At 39.3% G+C, this 5745-nt stretch overlaps 1 protein-coding gene across 4 annotated transcripts in view; it reads right to left on the bottom strand.

The window, feature by feature from the left end:
- Positions 1 to 5379: 5379 nt before the first annotated feature.
- Positions 5380 to 5745, bottom strand: part of LOC115219276 (nucleolar protein 14) — a 54401-nt gene continuing 54035 nt past the window's right edge. For all 4 annotated transcript variants that reach the window (XM_036508885.1, XM_029789438.2, XM_036508884.1 and 1 more), the window contains exon 23: positions 5380 to 5745. This exon is cut by the window's right edge and continues 113 nt beyond it. The gene's annotated coding sequence lies outside the window, so the exon portion shown is untranslated.

A 5745-nucleotide genomic window follows, 5' to 3' on the forward strand; every position in this document is an offset into this window, starting at 1 on the left:
ATAAAATATTTATGCTGTTGAAGTTAATCTCACTTAACTCATATACTCCTGTACGAGGGGTTACAGAAAAGTTTCCTGGCCTTGAGTAAAAAAAAAAAATACAGGAGTATCAGTTAATTATGATATTATTCAACATATTCCATTCTTAGATTCACACACTTATTGCAGCGATCTTTTAGTTTCTCTAAGCCTTGTGAAAGAACTCGGAATGTTAGGCCTCCATACAGCCAGGAGCTTTTCAGCGCACCCTTGTACTTTTTAGCACTATATATCTACATCAGTACTTTTCAAACTTTTTGCTCGAGCGGAACCCCAAGGAAACATTCCACTGGCTCGAGGAACCCCTGTGCAATAATTTAATAGTCTTATGCACACATATCTGCACAGGAGACTTAAAAATTACTGCCAATTTTAGCAATTTTGTAACTTCTTGCAGAACCCCTGCACTGTACTGGCGAAACCCTGGTTGAAAACCACTGATCTACATAGTACGCTTTCTCGAGACGCGGTTTTCTGGCTTTCCACAGTATGATATGCACAATGCTTTTCTGAACTAATTCTGCTTTCGTAGCTAATGACGAATTTTTACACGGCCTGATATCTGCGACACTAGATTAGTTAATCACTATTTTTCTATAGTGGAACCATGTGGTTGGGCAGCAAGCTTCTTACCACATAACCACACTTTATTATATATATATATATAGCCAGATAACCGAAGAGATGTCGTGGATTCCCACTTCGGCATCTGAAACTCAGAGTTTTATCTTGACTATTGAGTAATGTAACATATTATTGTATAGATAAATTTCCTCTATTTACATACTATTGAGGTCTCTTTCTTTCTTTTGTTATCTTACCGTTTTACCAATATATATATATATAACAGCAAGGACGAATTGCTGCAGATGATACGCAAAGTGAAAGACATGAGTGCACTAAGTGACATATTCCTGAATGTAAAGAAGACAAAGATCTTGGTGGTGGATAAGTACAGGACAGACCAAGGTGACTTCACCGTAGACGGAGAGATGATTCAGGAAGTGAATGAGTTTGTGTACTTGGGATCAACAATCAGTACCAGTGGATCAAGTACACCAGCGATATGGAGAAGGCTCGCGATAGCAAGACAAACGGTACAAGATATGGAGAACATCTGGAAGAGTCGTGGCGGGTCAATGCTGCTGAAGATAATGCTACTTCGGGTTGCCGCTTTCTCTATTGCGACGTACGGCTGCGAGTCGTGGACCATGTTGAAGGCAGACGAGAAGAGAGTGAACGCTTTTGAAATGTGGTGTTACCGCAGAATCTTTAGAGTGTTGTAGACGGAGAGAAGGACGAACAACTGGGTACCAGAAAAGCTCGGTTGCGAGATGACGCTTCGGTGAAACATCATGTAGCGGAAGCTACAGTTCTTTGGCCACGTCATGCGCCGTGAGGGACTTGAACGAACGATCATAACTGGCAAAGTGAACGGCAGACCACCCACTTTTTGGCTGAAAGACATCGTAGCCACAGGATTGTACTTTCTTCTCAGCTGTCCATGGGGAAGAGGACAGGAGAAGGTGACAAGACATTGTGATGACCACAGCATCGCATAGTGCGACATCTGACTAGGATGATGATGATATATATATATCATCATCTCCTTCGATTAGCGTTCGTTGTCCATGCTGGTATGGGTTGGATGGTTTGACTGGGGCTGGTAAGCTGCACCAGACTTCAGTCTGGATTACCGCGGTTTTCTACGGCCGGATGTCCTTCCTAAAGCCAACAGAGAGTGTAATGGATGCTTTGACGATCCACTGGCACGGGTGCCATTTGCGTGACACCAGTATCTGCCACGACTACGATTTTGCTCGGCTTAAGTACGACATAATGCCAAAATTTTCGGTTGTTGCCTCTGTGAGGCCCAACGCTTGAAAGGAACTCAGCCATTTTGCCTCCATGATGCCCAACGCTTGAAAGGAATTCGGCCACTTTGCCTCCATGAGGCCCAACGCTCGAAAGGAACTCAGCCATTTTGCCTCCGTGAGGCCCAACGCTCAAAAGAAACTCAGACAGTTTGCCTCCGTGAGGCCCAACGCTCGAAAGGAACTCAGCCACTTTGCCTCCGCGAGGCCCAACGCTCGAAAGGAAGTCAGCCACTTTGCCTCCATGAGGCCCAACGCTAGAAAGAAACTCAGACACTTTGCCTCCGTGAGGCCCAACGCTCGAAAGGAAGTCAGCCACTTTGCCTCCATGAGGCCCAACGCTCGAAAGAAACTCAGACACTTTGCCTCCGTGAGGCCCAACACTCAAAAGGAAATCAGCCTCCATCTTTTTATATAAAAATTTGGTTGACAGCCTCTTGCTACTTGGAGTCTCACCTGCGAGTGATCAGAAACTGCAGACAAGTTATGACTCATAATTTCGCATATCATAAAATATATTTTTAATCTTTATGATATTGAGTGCTCTTTTCCTGGCAGATAATATATATATATATATATATATATATATACGGACTGAGATAATTTACGCTGATACGTTGATGTACATATGAATCTCTACTTAGATATATAGATATGACAATGTGTTTAAATGTGTGTATGGGGGTGGTGGTGGTAGGGGTTGTTCTATTTTAGAATTTCTGCTGAGTCATCAATAACTGATGATGTTCAGTGTGATAATGATGATGATAATGATAAAGATGGTGGTGATGGTGTTAGTTAGGAAATAAATTATCTTCAGCATTACCTTTCATATGGTTTCACCAAATGTCTTGCCCTCGTCTTTCTAAGCACAAACACACACTTACACACATACATATATATATATATATATATACACCTACACATATATATTGCTGGTGTGTTTACAGTGCTGTTTCAATGCATATATATATATTATTAGTTCTTGTGAGCTAAAACCAAGAGATATATATCTGTAGTACAGTATAGGATATATATATATATACACATATATATACACACACACACACAAACATATATATATATATATATACACACACACACACACGTATATAAACAGACACATAGAAATGTCATTGGTTTAAAACTTTGCTAAACGAAGCAATGAATGGATTATTTTTTTGCTTTTTTTATTTTTTACACATTTGATTTATATTTATCTTGTCTTGTATCGATCCTTTCCTCTTTTATTTATTTCTTGTTTCTTTACCATTCTCCATTCCTCCTCGCTTTTTATTCTTTACCATTCTCTTGTTCTTTCTCTCGTTCCACCTCACTTTTCTTTCTTTTTGCTATCATCTTCTCTAGAGCAGAAGAAAGTGTTAAATAAAAAGCCTTAAGCCTTTTCAGAATTTTCTGTTTTCCAACTGTTTCCATAAATAAATATTAGCTCTATTCTGAGAACTTCCAACCATTTATTCATCAACTCATCCACATTCCTACCAGGAACTTCGCCACTCCCCACTATAAATATATAAATATAGAAAAAGGAAAGAAACAAAATGAGAAACGTATTGGAAAAGAGACAACTAGATACAACTACATATCTACATTTCTGAGATGACTTATTATTGATGAAATAAAGTCCTGTAGTTATGTATCATGGGTAGTTAATAATGTTGAAAACTTGAAGTATAGACTCTGAGTTCGATTCCAGCTTTGGGATATCTTTTCTTTTGTCTTGCACTTGTTTCAGTTATTAGACTGTGGCCATACTGGGGCACCACCATGAAGAATTTTAGTCAACTGAATCAGTCCCTGGGTTTATTTTTTCAAAGTCTGGCATTTATTCTGTTGGCCTCTTTTGCTGATCCAACTGCTAAGTTTATGAGGACGTAAACAAACCATCATCAGTTGTCAAGAGGTGGTGGAGACAAACACTGACACAAACACACACATATATGAAAGGCTTCTCTCAGTTTCCATCTACCAAATCTAATCACAAGTCTTTGGTTGGCCCGAGGTTATAGTAAAAGACACTTGCCCAAGGTACCACACAACGGGACTGAACACACACAGATAAAAGGTAAATACTCCACTTCGGTCATGAATGTCCATGGGATTGTACTTAGAAAGTGCCCTTCCAATGCACAAGTCTAGGCAAGGTTGTTTACGGAAGACCAACAGTTGCCCATGGATACCAACCTCCCCTCTTCATGCCACTGTTGTTGTCCAACGGAAAGAAAAAGGCTGATATGGCTTGGTACCAGTGACATTGCATTTCATTTCTACAGCTGAGAGAACTGGAGCAATGTGAAATAAAATGTCTTGCTCAAGAACACAACACACAGCCAGGGCCGGGAATTAAACTCACTACCTCATGATTGTGAGTATGATGCTCTAACCACCAAGCCATGTGCCTTCACACACACACACTGAAGCCCTACCTGTTGCCAATTTTTACCTGTTTTCAGGTAAGTTAATATTTCCCCTTGACCGAACGTTTTCACGGATGACTGGAGATGAAGGACACCACCTGCATAGGGGAGACACTTATTATCATCATGTGATGCCACAACAAGGAGGCCAACACTCACTCACACACACACTCTCTCTTTATGTGTGTGTGTGTGTATATATATATATTCAAAATATAACCACATGTGAATCGTTGGCGATTGTTTTCCTCCGCCTTCCTTTTCTATTGGACTTTCCTCTGTTTCTGAAGAAGAGCTTTGCTTGAAACATTAAACCATCTTTCTTTCCTTCCCTGAGCATCTGCTAATACTTTACATGTACCACATCCTCACACTTTTTTTTCTTTTTGTTTGTTCTTGTTTTTTTTTTTGGCGGGGATTTACTATGTGTGTGTGTATATATATATATATATATGATAATGATATATATAGTGTACTGTTCTGTAATGATAAGATCAATAGAAAAGTATTCTATCTGCTGAAAGATAAATCAACACAATATATGTTTTTATGTGCTACTATTAGTTTCATGTGCTGAGAGCATGCAAGACATTTTTTAACACGTCTGGTGTCCTAGCACAATCATCAGGCACTACTTATATGGCATAATAAACTAAAAAATAACTAAAGATATATATGACGGGACTCTTGTAGTTTCTATCAACCAAATCTAGTCACAAGGCTTTGGCTAGCTAGGTACTATAGTAGAAGACACTTGCCTAAGTTGCCATGCAGTGGGACTGAACCTGAAAACCCAAAACTCTGTGGCTGAGAAGCAAAATTTTTACCACAGAGCCATGCCTGTATCTACACCTACACACAGACAGCATCCAACTATAGAAAATTTGCCTTAATAAACTCCACCATGCAGGCATAAGAAAGTGGCTGTCAAAACGATAAATATATAAATACATAAATACATATACACCCACACATCCACACTCAGAAAAACAAACAAACAAAAAAATCATAACCAAAAGCCAAATATATAAAAAAATGTCTCATTTAATGAGTTTTGTATTTTGATAAAAATCATTAATTATAAGCACCAGCTTGAGACAATACAAGGAGTAACAGATTAACTGACTGAACTTGAAAGATGGAATTTTTCACAATCCAAATGTGACCACATCACTGGTTACATCCCAGGGTAATCTGCTACTCCCTGCTTCTCAAGTCAGGTACCCTAAATTTCATATTGACAATATCATACATAAATACACTTGAATTCAGTTTATATTACAGATCCCGGTCTTCTAGGATATTCTATATTTTTCTGTGATTGTCCCAATGTTTGCTGCTTCCTATCAAGGACATCACTAGGACAATCCCAGCACCGTCTGTCCCCTAAGAAC

Source organism: Octopus sinensis, linkage group LG14 (genome assembly GCF_006345805.1).
Source record: "Octopus sinensis linkage group LG14, ASM634580v1, whole genome shotgun sequence".
Classification (NCBI taxonomy): Eukaryota; Metazoa; Mollusca; class Cephalopoda; order Octopoda; family Octopodidae; genus Octopus; species Octopus sinensis.